We start from the raw sequence: 18,203 nt of genomic DNA, 5'->3' as shown, positions 1-18,203 counted from the left end.
TTTGAGAAATGAAAGACTAGGTGTATTAGGACAATGGTGATTCAGGAAGTATGATTTCATTCTTTTTCATTTTTTCCATTATCTCTCTACAACTTTCTGTTTCCCTGCTTCAGGTTTTATTCCTATTTTCTTTCTCCTGTGACTTCTCACTCCATTCCTTTAATAAGAGTTTGGGCTAGGGAGGAAGGGACAGACAGACAGCTGGACAGGCAGACATAAAAGATGGGGGTATGTAGTGAGGCTGCCAGGTCTGCCTTCTTGAGAGAAGTGATCATCACTTTTCACACTGTTTCTTTGGGTTTAAAAATTTCATCCTTTGACAGAAATGCAGGATTACAGAGACTAGTTAATACTATATTAGACAAGAAGGAAGAAGCAAACAATTTCTCTATATTCACCATGGAAGGCAGTATTATGTAGTCATTAAGAATTGGAAGTCTGGAGCTAACCTTCCTGAGTTTGAATCCTGGCTCTTCTACCTAGTTGCTGTGTGATCTTGAGCAACTGACTTAATTTCACCTACAGCATCAGTATCACCTATGGCATCAGTATCTACCTCACAAGTTTGTTACAAGAAAAAATGAGGTAATTCAGATAAAGTACTTAGAACAGTGCCTGAGATAGAATAGACTCAAATGTTTGCTATCATCATCATTATTATTGACTGGAATTTTGTGTCCGAATCTAGTATCTTTATTTCTCTGTGTTTTTATATTTGACCACACAGACTCAAAAGTGATTTTTTTCCCCAATAATTCTTCTAGATGGCTGGAACTTTCTGTTAACATGTTCTATAACCAAGTTCTATAAATATGATAGTGAAAGACATGTAAAGATTCAACTTATGAATAGGCAAAGCCACACAGGGCAGACAGCTGGCTTGACTTGTCTTTCATAAACTGAATCTTTCATACCAAGTTGTCTTTATATCTACCCTATTCTATATCCTTGTTTACTCTTTGTTCTTTAACATCCTTGATAGATAGCAATGAAAACATTTAGGGATCACTTTCTTCTCTTAGCAATTTTTAAGAACATTACCCATTACATTTATTTAAAAATAGTGAACACATATACCTGTGTTAATATAGTATACACATTATAACTCAGAGTAAAAATATAAATTTAAACAAGTGATATAAAAAATAATTTTATCCCTTGCTCAATGCATCATGTGTACACAAAACTCATTTTGGAAAAGCCGCTGGTACAGGCTATATATAAACACATCCAGTGATAGGGAATAAATTCCTCAGTGAGTTGGTTCCTTCTGTTGATGGACAGCTCTAAGTTGTTTGGAAGTTTTTCCTTTTACTGATCTGAAAAACAATTCTAAAGTTAATATCCACCTACCATGAGTAGGCCCTGAGTAGACCCTGAGCTTCGTGCTTTTTAAACACATTATTTCTATTTTTATAATGTCTGAAAGCTAGATGTTATTTTTCCTCCAATTATAGATATAGATATTAAAGAGAAACAGTTTGCCCAGTGGATGATCAATTCTTGTAGTTGCAGTCTTATTCTCTGGATATGATTTGAAATGAAATGGAAATCTTACCTCTCTGCTTGGACTGTAGTGTCCATGTGCCCTTCATATGCCCTGTACAATGTCATGTACATTCAGATTTAGCTTTTGTTCAAACTGTCCCAGTGCCTGAGATGGCTTCTTTCCTTCTTCCTCCCCTTATGTTCTCCATCGCTTTGGTATGAGTCAATCCTTACCTTCCTCTGTAAAGTCATTGTGCATCTCTTCCACACAGTGCCCTGTCCCTTGGTGAAATAGCAACATGTGAAGATTACACCACATCATTTTGAGTTTAATACTAAATTTATGGTCATTGCTTGCTTAAATGGCTTAAAATTGGTTTGCAAATTACTTTTTGTGTGGCTCCTGCCTCATAATTCTGTATTCCCCCTATACTAGGCAGAGTTTGGGGGCACATCATAGACTGTCATTCATATTTTTAGATATTATTTTCTATTTTGCTTCTATTTTGCAGGCATGAAAGTTAAGCAAAATATGGGTGAGTAAATGATGAAGAATCACAGAAGGAAAATGTTCTATTCATTTCAAAGTCCTTTCTTGGTTGATATCTTTGTATATTCCTTCCCCCTTATGATCAATCTTAATCCATCTTTGTTTCCATATTTAGTGCTAAGGGTCCCTTGTTATGGTGAACTTCTAGTTCCTTTACTCTTTGGGCAATGTTTCTTGTTACCTGTAAGACCTTTATCATGTATACATATTTTGGTAACCATTTCTTCAGTACCCAGACCAGTTATAAGTTACTCATTACAGAGGAGGGCGAGGTCCATGAGACTTGGGGTGACCTCTTCAATCACTAAGAAAGAAGTACGTCTTGATCTGAACCCTTATCAGTAGGTGGAAAAGAAGGGTAGGTGTATTTGTTGTGAAGTTTTAAATTGGAATGGTTTTCTTGAGGAATGTCTTTTGGTCCAGGATTGAGATAGAAGATATGACAAGAGTGAGTGGGTAGGGGTTAGATTGTAAACACCTTTTGCAATTTTTGTAATTTTTTCTATGCAGGATATTAAAAATAAAGTGGTGCTATAAAATAGTTAAGTAAATTAAGGTGATCTAATATCACAGATGGATTAGGTAAGGCTGAGTGAAAATTTAAAAGCTCTGCTGGCACATCATCTGGTTCTTCAGCAAAATCTATTCCCTCCTTTGAAGTTGTTGATTTTGATAGCTTTGTATCAGTCATAGATGACCATTTTCCAAGACTGGTTTAAATATTCTCTTCTTTTTTTTTTTTTTTGCCGTATGCGGGCCTCTCACTGTTGTGGCCTCTCCCATTGCGGAGCACAGGCTCCAGACGTGCAGGCTCAGTGGCCATGGCTCACGGGCCTAGCCGCTCCGCGGCATGTGGGATCTTCTCGGAGCCAGGGCACGAACCCGCGTCCCCTGCATCGGCAGGTAGACTCTCAACCGCTGCGCCACCAGGGAAGCCCTATTCTCTTCTTTCTGAAAGCTGAAATAAGATTTATTTCAACCTATAGTTGAATAATTGTTCTTATTTTTGTTTTACTTCTCACACTTTATATATGGTATACATCTTATTTTTTAAAAAGCCCTTAAAGCAAGTATATGGGGAATCGGAGCCCTAGCATTACCAAATTACTTTTACAAAATTACCTAATTGGCTGGAGACTCACACAGTTAGAATCCAGTTCTCCTGCCACCCAGTTGAGAAGTTTAAAGAACTTTTTAAATTTTCAAGGGGAGTCGTTCTGTAAACTCAGAGGTGGCATGAGGGAGATTCCACTACACACAAAGAAATACAGTTTTTAGGGACATAAAGTAGTTTCTGCGTCTATCTATTCTGGGTGGAATGGATGTGTCTCTTTATTTGAGTAAACTGAAAAAAAAATATGGTTGGTTTCCATTCCTGGGCTTGCATGACAATAAAGGAGGATTGCTGCTAACAAAGAAATAGCCTTCATCCATCACCAGAGGAGTGAAGGCCACCCTTCTCATCCATCTCACTAATGGTGGGTACCAAGATGTTTCAGCAGATGCAGTGAGATTGCTAGATTATTAGGGATAGCTTTGTCCCTACACCTTTCTGAAATTTTGAAAGGTCAAATGAGGAGACTGACAATCTGGGGTGATAGAATATATCCTGGGTGAAGAACATTTACCTTTTGAAAGCAGAGATTCTTTATCTACCCCGCTCACTAGTCTCAGCCTAGCACCAAAATCTTTTTTTTTATTCAAACAGAAAGTCACAAAAATTATAATCATCCTCATCAGTTCACTCAGTCCCATGTAATTAATTTTTTTCATCTTGATCTTTTGTTAGCACTTTTATGAATTCATCAGTTTTCTGTTAGAGTTCTAATTTCATTTCCAATTATTTCTAATTTTATTTCCATTACTCTAGGAGGTGGATCAAAAAAGATCTTGCTGAAAAGGCTTATTCATTCTGTTCAGCAGTATAGTCAGTTACCAGAAACCTGTACTTGTCAGAGTCTTTTCCATGAATTCCTTGAAGATGAAGCCCTTTTATAGGAACGTATTTGCAAAAGCATCAGAGTACACCCAGAACTGTCTGTAAATGACAGGAGACTTAACAATGACCACGGTTAAAGATTTGATGAAAGTTCATAATAATGCAAATGACAAGGAAATTTAGTTATTTCTGAGATATACATTTTAAAGTAATAACTAGAATTATGACTTATAACATTATACCACAACATATAAGATTTTTAGAAATTTCATGTAATGTCTGAAACATTTATATTAACATATTTCCATACGAATAACCCAAAGAAAGTTTAGTATTAGTTGTTTTTTTGTTTGTTTTTTATACTGCCGGTTTTTATTAGTCATCAATTTTATACACATCAGTGTATACATGTCAATCCCAATCGCCCAATTCAGCACACCACCATCCCCACCCCACCGCGGTTTTCGCCCCTTGGTGTCCACACAGTTTGTTCTCTACATCTGTGTCTCAACTTCTGCCCTGCAAAACCGGTTCATCTGTACCATTTTTCTAGGTTCCACATATATGCGTTAATATACGATATTTGTTTTTCTGACTTCACTCTGTATGACAGTCTCTAGATCCATCCACGTCTCAACAAATGACTCAATTTCATTCCTTTTTATGGCTGAGTAATATTCCATTGTATATATGTACCACAGCTTCTTTATCCATTTGTCTGTCGATGGGCATTTCGGTTGCTTCTATGACCTGGTTATTGTAAATAGTGTTGCAATGAACATTGGGGTGCATGTGCCTTTTTGAATTATGGTTTTCTCTGGGTATATGCCCAGTAGTGGGATTGCTGGATCATATGGTAATTCTATTTTTAGTTTTTTTTTGGCAGTACGTGGGCCTCTCACTGTTGTGGCCTCTCCTGTTGTGGAACACAGGCTCTGGACGTGCAGGCTCAGTGGCCACGGCTAACGGCCCTAGCTGCTCCGCGGCATGTGGGATCTTCCCAGACCGTGTCCCCTGCATCGGCAGGCGGACTCTCAACCACTGCGCCACCAGGGAAGCCCCTATTTTTAGTTTTTTAAGGAACTCCATACTGTTCTCCATAGTGGCTGTATCAATTTACATTCCCACCAACAGTGCAAGAGGGTTCCCTTTTCTCCACACCCTCTCCCGTATTTGTTGTTTGTAGATTTTCTGATGATGCCCATTCTAACTGGTGTGAGGTGATACCTCATTGTAGTTTTGATTTGCAATTCTCTAATAATCAGTGATGTTGAGCAGCTTTTCATGTGCTTCTTGGCCATCTGTATGTCTTCTTTGGAGAAATGTCTATTTATGTCTTCGGCCCATTTTTGAATTGGGTTGTTTGTTTCTTTAATATTGAGCTGCATGAGCTGTTTATATATTTTAGAGAGTAATCCTTTGTCTGTTGATTCGTTTGCAAATTTTTCTCCCATCCTGAGCGTTGTGTTTTCGTCTTGTTTATGGTTTCCTTTGTTGTGCAAAACCTTTGAAGTTTCATTAGGTCCCATTTGTTTATTTTTGTTTTTATTTCCATTACTCTAGGAGGTGGATCAAAAAAGATCTTGCTGTGATTTATGTCAAAGAGTGTTCTTCCTATGTTTTCCTCTAAGAGTTTTATAGTGTCTGGTCTTACATTTAGGTCTCGAATCCATTTTGAGTTTATTTTTGTGTATGGTGTTAAGGAGTGTTCCTATTTCATTCTTTTACATGTAGCTGTCCAGTTTTCCCAGAACCACTTATTGAAGAGACTGTCTTTTCTCCATTGTATATCTTTGCCTCCTTTGTCATAGATTAGTTGACCATATGTGTGTGGATTTATCTCTGGGCTTTCTATCTTGTTCCATTGATCTATGTTTCTGTTTTTATGCAAGTACCATATTGTCTTGATTACTGTAGCTTTGTAGTATAGTCTGAAGTCAGGGAGCTCCAGCTCCGTTTTTCTTTCTCAAGATTGCTTTGGCTATTTGGGGTCTTTTGTGTTTCCATACAAATTGTGAAATTTTTTGTCCTAGTTCTGTGAAAAATGCCAGTGGTAATTTGATAGGGATTGCGTTGAATCTGTAGATTGCTTTTGGTGGTATAGTCATTTTCACAATACTGATTCTTCCAATCCAGGAACATGGTATATCTCTTCATCTGTTCGTATCATCTTTAATTTCTTTAATCAGTGTCTTATAGTTTTCTGGATACAGGTCTTTTGTTTCACTAGGTAGGTTTATTCCTAGATATTTTATTCTTTTTGTTGCAATGGCAAGTGGGAGTGTTTCCTTAATTTCTCTTTCAGATTTTTCATCATTATTATATAGGAATGCAAGAGATTTCTGTGCATTCATTTTGTATCCTGAAACGTTACCAAATTCATTACTTAGCTCTAGTACTTTTCTGGTGGCATTTTTAGGATTCAAACAGTGACAGTTTTACTTCTTCTTTTCAAATTTGTATTCCTTTTATTTCTTTTTCTTCTCTGATTGCCATGGCTAGGATTTCCAAAACTGTGTTGAATAATAGTGTTGAGAGTGGACATCCTTGTCTCGTTCCTGATCTTAGAGGAAATGCTTTCAGTTTTTCACCATTGAGAATGATGTTTGCTGTGGGTTTGTCATATATGGCCTTTATTATGTTGAGGTAGGTTCCCTCTATGCCCACCTTCTGGAGAGTTTTTATCATAAATGGGTGCTGAATTTTGTAAAAAGCTTTTTCTGCATCTATTGAGATGGTCATATGGTTTTCTTCAATTTGTTAATATGGTGTATCACATTGATTGATTTGCGTATACTGAAGAATCCTTGCATCCCTGGGATAAATCCCACTTGATCATGGTGTATGATCCTTTTAATGTGTTGTTGGATTCTGTTTGCTAGTATTTTGTTGAGGATTTTTGCATCTATGTTCATCAGTGATATTGGTTTGCAGTTTTCTTTTTTTGTAGTATCTTTGTCTGGTTTGGTATCAGGGTTATGGTGGCCTCATAGAATTAGTTTGGGAATGTTCCTTCCTCTGCAGTTTTTTGGAAGAGTTTGAGAAGGATGGGTGTTAGCTCTTCTCTAAGTGTTTGATAGAATTCACCTGTGAAGCCATCTGGTCCTGGACTTTTGTTTGTTGGAAGATTTTTAATCACAGTTTCAATTTCATTCCTTGTGATTGGTCTGTTCATATTTTCTATTTCTTCCTGGTTCGGTATTGGAAGGTTATAGCTTTCTAAGGATTTATCCATTTCTTCCAGGTTGTCCATTTTATTGGCATAGAGTTGCTTGTAGTAGTCTCTTAGGATGCTTTGTATTTCTGCAGTGTCTGTTGTAACTTCTCCTTTTTTATTTCTAAATTTATTGGTTTGAGTCCTCTCCCACTGTTTCTTGAAGAGTATGGCTTAATGGTTTATCAATTTTGTTTATCTTCTCAAATAACCAGCTTTTAGTTTTATTTATCTTTGCTATTGTTTTCTTTGTTTCTATTTCATTTATTTTTGTTCTGATCTTTATGATTTCTTTCCTTCTTCTAACTTTGGGTTTTGTTTGTTTTTCTTTCTCTAGTTCCTTTAGGTGTAAGGTTAGATTGTTTACTTGCGATTTTTCTTGTTTCTTGATGTAGGCTTGTATAGCTATAAACTTCCCTCTTAGAACTGCTTTTGCTGCATCCCACAGGTTTTGGATTGTAATGTTTTCATTGTCTTTAGGTATTTTTTGATTTCCTCTTTGATTTCTTCAGTGATCTCTTGGTTATTTAGTAATGTATTGTTTAGCCTCCATGTGTTTGTGTTTTTTACGTTTTTTTCCCTGCAGTTGCTTTCTAATCTCATAGCATTGTGTTCAGAAAAGATGCTTGATATGATTTCAATTTTCTTAAATTTACTGAGGCTTGATTTGTGACCCAAGATGTGATCTATCCTGGATAATGTTCCCTGTGCACTTTAGAAGAAAGTGTAATCTGCTGTTTTTGGATGGAATGTCCTAAAAATATCAATTAAATCTCTCTGGTCTATTGTATCATTTAAAGCTTCTGTTTCCTTATTTATTTTCATTTTGCATGACCTGTCCATTGGTGTCAGTGAGGTGTTAAAGTCCCCCACTATTATTGTGTTACTGTCGATTTCCTCTTTTAGGGCTGTTAGCAGTTGCCTTATGTACTGAGGTGCTCCTATGTTGGGTGCATATATATTTATAATTGTTATATCTTCTTCTTGGATTGATCCCTTGATCATTATGTGGTGGCCTTCTTTTTCTCTTGTAATAGTCATCATTTTAAAGTGTATTTTTTTCTGATATGAGAATTGCTACTCCAACTTTCTTTTGATTTCCATTTGCATGGAATATCTTTTTCCATCCCCTCACTTTCAGTCTATATGTGTCCCTAGGTCTGAAGTGGGTCTCTTGTAGACAGCATATATATGGATCTTGTTTTTGTATCCATTCAGCAAGTGTGTTTCTTTTGGCTAGAGCATTTAATTCATTCATGTTTAAGGTAATTATTGATATGTATGTACCTATGACCATGTTCTTAATTGTTTTGGCTTTGTTTTTGTAGATCCTTTTCTTCTCTTTTGTTTCCCACTTAGAGAAGTTCCTTTAGCATTTGCTGTATAGCTTGTTTGGTGTTGCTGAATTCTCTTAGCCTTTGCTTCTCTGTAAAGCTTTTGATTTCTCCATCGAATCTGAACGAGATCCTTGCTGGGTAGAGTAATCTTGGTTGTTGTTTCTTCCCTTTCATCACTTTAAGTATATCATGCCATTACCTTCTGGCTTGTAGAGTTTCTGCTGAGAAATCAGCTGTTAACCTTATGGGAGTTCCCTTTTATGTTGTCATTTTTCTCTCGCTGCTTTCCATAATTTTTCTTTGTCTTTAAGTTTTGCCAATTTGATTACTATGTGTCTCTGCATGTTTCTCCTTGGTTTTTTCCTGTATGGCACTCACTGCTCTTCCTGGACTTGGGTGGCTATTTCCTTTCCCATGTTAGGGAAGTTTTCGACTATAATCTCTTCAGATATTTTCTCTGGTCTTTCTCTCTCTCTTCTCCTTCTGGGACCCTATAATGCGAATGTTGTTGCATTTAATGTTGTCCCAGAGGTCTCTTAGGCTGTCTTCATTTCTGTTCATGCTTTTTTCTTTAGTCTGTTCCACAGCAGTGAATTCCACCATTCTGTCTTCCAGGTCACTTATCCGTTCTTGTGTCTCAGTTATTCTGCTCTTGATTCCTTCTAGTGTAGTTTTCATTTCAGTTATTGTATTGTTCATCTCTGTTTGTTTGTTCTTTAATTCTTCTAGGTCTTTGTTAAGCATTTCTTGCATCTTCTCGATCTTTACCTCCATTGTTTTTCCAAGGTCCTTGATCATCCTCACTCTCATTATTCTGAATTCTTTTTCTGGAAGTTTGCCTATCTCCACTTCATTTAGTTGTTTTTCTGGGGTTTTACCTTGTTCCTTCATCTGGTACATAACCCTCTGCCTTTTCATCTTTCTATCTTTCTGTGAATGTGGTTTTTGTTCCACAGGCTGCAGGATTGTAGTTCTTCTTGCTTCTCTAGCACCAAATTCTTAAATCCTGCTTTTACAGAAATCTTCATTTAAAGGCCGGAGGTCTTTGTAATGAAGACCATCTGTTACCAGACTACAGTAGCTGCTAAACCCGTATAATGATAGTCAGAGTAGATTACTTTGACTTGTTTTAATTTGTTTAACATACAACAGCAAGATTTCCTGGCCCATTGATCAGATATAAGCAGACCTTGTAAAGATTCGTGATGGAATTAGATTGGGAGACATTAAATTTTGAGAGTTATATTCATTGCATTAAGGCAGAAGTTGCTGCACCATGGAGTGATATGGCCCTTCAGGTCAGCTTGTGTTCCCTTTGAGCAATGGTCCTCAACCATTGCATAGCATGATCATCATATTATGGGTCAGTTACCATCACATGTTAACCAAGACTTTTATCAGCTATGTCAGACTGATTTTGTTTGTGAAAGTTCATTATTTAGGTACTCCAAATTTCTTTTTCCAACAAATTTTTTTTTCTAAAAAATGTATTCAGTAACTATTTGTTGAGTAACTGTCACATGTGGGGCACTTTTCAGACATTCTGGGACATACAGCAATGTATAACAGCCTTAAAAATTAAGTTTAAACATTGCCTCCTGTTTGGAACTTTCCTTAATACTCAAATTAGAATAAAATGATTAGTTCCCACAGCGTGTGACTTGCAACTTTATTGCAGACAAACTTCATTTTTTTCTTATGTTTTTCTTAGGAATTAACACCACTGTTTCTCACCTAGACTTTGAGGAAGGTATCTGCATTAGGGCTTCCTAGTGCTTTGACTGAGCAAGTGAACATACTGAATGAAATAAACATGATCCTTGTCTAGTAATGGAGACAAACATCTGTGAATTGTAGAGTTGCATCATATACAGATTTAATTTACATCATCAGAGTAACTCTAATTCTGAACATACCAGAATGTTTGAATCACAAAGCAATGTGGATTGGAATTAAGAAAGTGAATTTATGATGGCTGACTTTCCTTCAGTTTGAGGCGGTTTTTTTTGTATGAATGGAAATATAATAGAATTTTTGCTGAATTATGACTGATACACTGTATCAAGGAGCTATAGTTGTTTAGGATATATCTAATAATTTTATATGTATTATGTCTTTTCTTTTTTACTTTAATACATAAAATCAGTGTATATTTTATTAAGTAATTTAACAACTCTTTCAGGGCTTTTGCTTTTGTTACTTCTGTAACAAAACTCCAGTGAGTTGGAGTTTTATGAACCATTTTAAAAATGGGTGTTTGAGCCTCAAGACAAATATTTTAATATGTATTTCCATATTTGGTAAGAACTGACTTAACTCATAGCTGTTATTTTGTTGCATGAAATTAGTAGATCTCTGAAGAGTTGGTGTAAATTTACATGCAGAGTTTAGTTCTACTTTTTCTTGTTTTCCTTTTTCTCTCTGGTAGCCAGGTGGGAAATCAAAAATCTCATCTCATGAGATCAGATCCCATTAAAAAAAAAAAGTAAGCCCATGTCTGTTTGAGATTCCCACAGTTTCACTATCATAGGAATTGGATTAAAAATGTCTGCAACAAAAAGAAAAAGCCTTGTTTACTTCACAGATTCAAACCCTTAAAAATAAAACCCAGGAGTAAGGTAGAGACTTTTCTGTAGTTCTAAGGAAAGCAAACACATTTAAATTACTGTCTATGAGAACAGCAATAAAATACATGTTTTTAGAATAGCATTTCTTTCCATTTCAATAAAATTTTGTCATATTTTTCCTTGTTAGAGCTAACTTATTCTGATTTAGACAGAAAGATGTCATGACAAGGAATAATAAATATTTATCAGATATAGTTTGTTTCCATAGACTATCTGTGAGCTGAAATAGTCGATTGCTTATAGCAATATAACTTTTGGTTAATATTAGAGACTGTTAGTTGTAGAAATGATAAAAAAAAATCACTTCCAAAAAAGGAATAAGGCAGGAACTATTGAGTAACAAGATTTTAACATACTAGATATATTCTTAGTAAGTTATATACAGACCAAAGTTTTATTATGGAAAATGTTGAAAATTCACTGAATGTGTTTATATTTAAAAGTAATTACACAAATATTTATTGAAAACCTACTATAGAGCAGATATTTTGTGACGACTTGGTAAATAGAATAATTCCACTCTTATGTAAACCTTATGTTTAAAGGTTTATATGTCTGAGTTTAGTAAGGTAGAATATGTATACAAATAATTTAAACACAATTTAAACACATTGTAATCATGTTTTTGAGAACAAATTTTCCTAATCACAAAGATCATGAAATTAGATGCAATAATCTCAATATATACCTTTTAAAGTTTAAGAGTATCTTCAATGTAAATAGACATTGTTTTGATCAGATTCTTAGATTAAATTAACCATTCCCATTTCTATCCCTTGGATCATGGATCTTACATTCTGGCTAAGAGGACAGCATCAAAAAAAAAGGCGATATATTATAGGATAGCATTGAATCTCACAAAGTATTGTCTTGCAGTTGACATTGTTACTGAGTCTTAAAAAACCATTCCAATATCCCGTAAGACCAATTGTCTTGGGGCACAAGACTAGTGAATCCCATGTCAACCAATTGCCTTACTTCTTTCACTGCAAATTGAGGTTTCTTAGTCAGAAGTAATATTGTTTGGTTTAACCTGATGACTAGACATTCAGTAAGTCAACAGACGGTGTTCTTGGCAAAGCATGGCAAGCAGAGAGGTCAAATCCAAATCCAGAATAAGTGTTTATTCCAATAAGGAAAAATCCACTATGGAAAAGGGGTCCAAAATAATCAACTTGCTGCCAATGGCTATCTGGTCTTCTCAGGGTATGGGAACTTATCAGGGGCCCAGGGATGGTTGCTATTGCTAGAAAAGTAGGCACTCAGTAGTGATGACAGCCAAGTCAGCATTGAGGAGGGGACTGTTAATATGTTGAGACTATTCAAAGTCTCCTTATGCCACCCTGGCCACTTTTTAAATGAGCCTGTTGAGTCAACACTACTGGGACTCGGGAAGAAAGACTGATTAGCATTGACAGGTTAGAACAACTTGTCTTCTGAATTATTGAGACCTCCTCTTCACTGGGAACATTTTGCTGGACACTTGCATAGGACAAAAATACTCTCAAATTCTGAGTTAAATCTGAGAGGTTTATCCAGACCTCTTTGTCCCAGACCATCTGGTCAAAGCCCACTGGTCATTGTACTTGTTCCTCATGCAATCTCTCCTCCAATGACATGTGGGCCACAATATGTACCCTGGTAGTTTTGCCCACTGGGAGGATTATCCTTCCCTTTGTCCCCCAGGGCCACCTCAAGTGGGTCTATAAAGCCAGACAGTTCATTTTAAACTAATGCCAGCATATTGAGCAGAGCTCTCTGTGAATCAGAAAAAGTTTCCTCTGTGATCAAGTAGTCGCAAAAAAACCCTTTTCCATGTGGTCATAGGAATGGTTTGAGGAAGTGATGACACTGCAGTAGGAATGGGCATACTGGCCATGGAGCTGCCTGCTCATGCAAACTTCTTATGACCTTAGGAATTGCATTTGCTGATGGAACATTGGTGAGTGTACCTAACTTGATAACCTGAATGTTCAATGTGTAACGGGAAGCTCAGGGCAAATTTGTAGTTAAAGAAGGCATAATTTCTCTTTAACACCTGAGTTGTAGATTTCTTATTGGGACCTAATTTCCATGAAGCCATCTGATCTGCCATAGATACCCCGAGCACCATGGCATAGGGGCTAAGAGAAAGATCTGCTTGTACTGAAGTCTGGGCTAGCTGGAGAACCACCCCTAACTGGGGCCCCATTCCAAGTTATTAACACTCCAGTTCACTTAATAAATGACTTCCAGCAGCACATAAAACAGGGTTTATGAGGATTTCTTTCTTAAAATTTAATAACAGTCAAGTGTCATTTGCCTTCCTCTCAGAGTTTAGAATTGCAGGATGTAGCAACTAATTTTTAAGCACCCCCAGACTACTGTGTTCTGAAAATTCATGGGGGTAGTAGGCTTCTGAAATTTTCTGAGATTGTTTTCACAGCCGCTAGTACCCACCTGTTACCATGGCACTTAAAGTACTAACTTCTTTCTGTGCATCAGGACCTCGGTCTATGATGACATCAGTATAGTGGACAGTATGATGTTCTGTGAGATGGTGAAATCAAGGTCTTCTACATTAAATTATGACAGCCAAATTGTTGACTTAGTACAGATATAAGATGGTGAAGGTATACTATTGGCCTATCTGAGAGAAATAAACTGCTTTTCATACTCTCTACTGACTGGGATAGCAAAAATAAAAAATGTGTCAGATCCATGTTTATGAACCAACAGGCAAGCAGAGACAGGGTTTATTTGCTCCCCAAATGAGACCAAATTTTGGGAGACTGCTGCAATGGGAGAAATTGCCTCATTAAGTATATATGATCATCTTTGTCATTAAAATATTCATTTGGGAGCCAGTGTGGAGATGTTTACTAGTTACCGAGTATATCTGTTCCAACTGTACACCTTGGAACCAGGTAAAGAACATAAAAATGATGTGAAAAATTATATATTCCCAAAACGGCTTCAGTGATTTTTCTGGTTCTGCATATTCTTCCAGAACCCTGTTACTCCCCCATCAAGAGGTAAAGTCTGTACTTCTGCCCCTTGAATATAGTGAGATATTTGTGACTGCTCTGACTAATAAAATATGGGAAAAATGGTACTGCCTGTTTCCAAGGCTGTGTTAGAAATGGAGATACAACTTCCTCCTGGTTCGCTCTCTTTCTTGGGATGCTTGTGGTGGTTGGAACACAACCACCATGTCATGAGGAAGTCCAGACTGCATCCAGTGGCCACTTGTTGCTCTGGATAGCAGCACCAGCTAAGATTTATAAGTGCTCTGGCCAACAGCCAGCATCAACTACCAGAGACAAGTGAATGAGTCTACAGATGATTCTAGCTCAAGCCAATGCCGAACAGAGCAGAGATGAACTTTCACTGCCAAATCCTGTCTAAGTAGCAAATTTGTGAGCACACTGTAATCACCGTTGTAAGCTGCTTTGTTACTGGAAGAGATGGGATTAGAGTTCTGCAAGTTCAGGTGCTGCCTGGTCACAATTCTATTTTTTCCAAAAACCCCATTCTTACCAGTAGAAGACAATATTCTGTGACCTCAGGGACTGTGAGTTTAAGCTAGCATCTAATCATCTCAAATACCTTGCGATGTCCGTTTCCTCAGTGCACCTTTAGCCTGGTGGTTAACTGTGGGACCTCTGGGGAAAGCTATAAAGGAAGATTTACAGTTGGCACTTTTGATGTTGTTGTAATATACTCTCCAGTTATACACAGTTTCTCCTTATGAAAGGCACGCCAGGTCTGTGAACTGACTCAAGTGAACTGCCCATCTACTTAGGTCCTAAGAATCCAGTGATCAGACATCCACCGCAAAAGATCTCTGTTGGCCAGATCATCCTGATAGCCTTGCTATTGCAGCTGTTTAACATAACCATATCTATATTCCTTTTTCTGTTTCCAAGCCACTACTTTTTGCCACCCAAGGGGTCCAGCATCATCTTTGAAATAGAGCCCATTTCAAAAGTACCACATCCACACGTATTCCTGGCCAACAGAGAATAGCCATCTTAGTGCCTTTAAAATATATTGGTGCTCTGAGAGGTAGTGCTACTCTCAGGGCTTTTGTGAAGGGCTTTTCTTATGGCCCCTCTTATGGGACATGGTTTGGGGTCCTTGGAGATACCAGGTGAATAGATATCAGGCTACCCATTATAAACCACTTTGATTTTTGTAGCTTCCTCAGATGTTGTGTTACTTATTCTATGTTACACCAAAAATTACTTTACCCTTTAACTTTATTTACCACCATGAATTTGGGCTTCAGTCAGCCAACTTGGCAAACGTTTAGACCAATTTTCAGCTGTTTATGTAGATGAAATCTCTGCTAAGTGAACCTGTAGTGAGAAACTAGCTTATTTTTAAATAATTTCCATTCCTTCTTAGCATAATATCTGAATCGATACTCATACATATTCTCAAGGATATTACTAATACAAATGAGCAAATTTTGCAATTTTTTTTTTTTTTTTTTTTTCCGGTACGCGGGCCTCTCACTGTTGTGGCCTCTCCCGTTGCGGAGCACAGGCTCTGGACGCGCAGGCTCAGCGGCCATGGCTCATGGGCCCAACTGCTCCATAGCATGTGGGATCTTCCCGGACCAGGGCACAAACCTGTGTCCCCTGCATCAGCAGGCGGACTCTCAACCGCTGCGCCACCAGGGAAGACCTGCAATTTTTAGATGAGGTAAAGTTTTGCCACTTGAAGTTGAACATGTAAGTTGCTCCCCCCCCCACCTCTACCCCAATAGAGAAAACAGGAACTGCCTGTGGTCTTAGGTCTGCAGACACTAAGGGGTGTGGGCACAGGAGAATGGCCTTCTATCACATGGCAAGGGTCCTAGTCCAGGGCGTTGACGGGTGTCTATATAGGGAAGCACTGCCCAGCAAAAGGGGAGGAGGTCCTGCTTCCAGTGGTAAAGGAGGCTAAATAAGGTTGGGGAAATCGGAGTGCTCAGAGGCATTTGAAACCTGGTGTTGCCCAATTTAATTTTCAGGGTTCTGCTCTTTCCCAGTCAGTGGTCTGAATTTTACCCGAGAGCTCTGGAGAGGATATCCATTCCAATGATGTCATTTGACAGAATTGAATGATTTGCTTACCTCAGCCCTGAGCCTAAGTAGTGGACACTTAGTGATTAAGTGTAGTCACACTACTAAGTGTAATTACACTACTAAGAAACTAGATTTCTCTTAGTCTAGTCATAGAGAGTTCCTGGTTCTCTCACGGTACTTTGAGCTGTGAATTTGTGATTTTGAGTGTATGGTATCCTTTTTGGTGACTCCCTAGTGTAATTAGAAGTAGACAGTTGACTCCATATGGTTTGCATTTTTTTTTTTTTACTGTGTCCTTCACACTCTTCTGTGGAAGTGGCTTCTCAGTGCTCTGCAGCTAGCCTGCAGTTAGTACTTTATTCCCAGTAACCGTAGGTGATAACTTAATTAAATGCTCAATCACTGTCTCATGAGCTGGATCCTTACTGCCTCCAAACCCAACCTGTCTAGATAACCAATCTCAGATTTCTGTTTCCTTAAGATACGGTATCTGCAGCCATGCCTGCATTAGTTGGTTGGAAATAAGAAAAGCTACTTAGCTTGTTTAAACAGAAAAAGAATTTGTTAAAATACATTAGGTAGATTACATAAACTTTGGGAGGCTTAGAGATGCAGGCTTTGAAGCTGCACAGCCAGAGAGAATGTACAAACAGTACTCTGAGTACTGCCTCCGCAAGTACACCACTGCTACGGCCATTGGGAGACAGGGCTGCAGCTTGCATCGTAGACATTAGGCATTGGACAGCAGAAATCCTGTTCATGCTGTTTCCCAACGCCTGATTTTTCTCTCACCATTCTGAGCAGAAGATGGATTCCTTATCATGGCTATATCCTCATGCGGCTCATTTCCAAATTGAAGTTTTTAATAGATGTGTCTGATTGGCCTAGCTTAAGTCACATGCCAGTGTTCTATCTGTAAAGGTGGCAGGGAAATGAGTTCTGGCTTCTAACTTTGGGAGTGAGAGGAAGGGGTTAACTGTCGAAGACTGATTTCCTGTGGGTTGGTATCCCAGAAAGGGAACTGACCTCCTTCCTGGCAGATGACTTAGGAAATGAACATTGTTCCTTGAAACTGGCAACACCTCATTGCTTAAAGTAATCACCTCCGGTAGAGTGCTGAGGTGGTAAGTCAGGTCTGGGAGCCTGGATAATGCTGTATACACTAGGCTTGCATCTTGATTACGCCAGGGCATGGGTTAATTTCCCCTATTGGTGCAGCTTAAAATGCCTGTGGCCCAAGTACCAAGAACCTTCTTTAAAAGTTTGTCTGTCCTTGCTAAATCCTAGTAATCTACCCCAGAGTGTAAAGAGCAATGGGGAACAGCTCTCCTACTACTGTCTTACTAAAAATAATGCTGTCCTAGAAGGTCTAATGTCTGTGATTTCTCATCATTTGCCTCTGATTGCTATGCAGGTTGGCAAGGTTCATTACAGCTGTAGAAAGATGATGAGCAGCCCCAGGCTTAATAACTTTCCACTGCAGATAAATAAAATCTATAATTCAACTTTCTTTATATTGAGACAAATGCTAATTTTAATTATGAATAGTTGGTAGGAGTATGAGTTTTTTTAATAAGTGGCTACAAAGTTGAGATTCTTAATTTGATACCTTGGAATCTTTATAAGAAAATATAGAAGATAAAAAGATAAAAAATGAGTTAAAGATAGAAAAAATAAGGTTCTCTGGTTCACATTCAGTGTTGTCTGGCCTCATTTTTGCAGGAGATGGATCAATCTGTCATCAATCATGGTATGAAAATTTGTTGTAAGAACACTGACTATGGCTGCTCAGCCTGAGTCAGAGGCAGCAGCTGCATTGCACTGTCTCCTTTACAAAATGGGATGGCCCTGGCTACAGAGCTAAGGTCTCTGCCTTTTTAACACTCCATGTGTCTGTCTATACATATTTAGATGTATTTACCAGTCCAATTTAATGTTTAAGCTTTTATGATTTGCTGTGGTGGAGTATAACAGAAAAGAAATAGAAACAGAAG

The sequence above is a fragment of the Monodon monoceros genome, unplaced genomic scaffold (genome assembly GCF_005190385.1).
Source record: "Monodon monoceros isolate NGI ecotype Baffin Bay Population unplaced genomic scaffold, NGI_Narwhal_1 Super_Scaffold_11, whole genome shotgun sequence".
In the NCBI taxonomy this organism is placed as follows: domain Eukaryota; kingdom Metazoa; phylum Chordata; class Mammalia; order Artiodactyla; family Monodontidae; genus Monodon; species Monodon monoceros.
Note: the sequence above shows the minus strand (reverse complement) of the source record.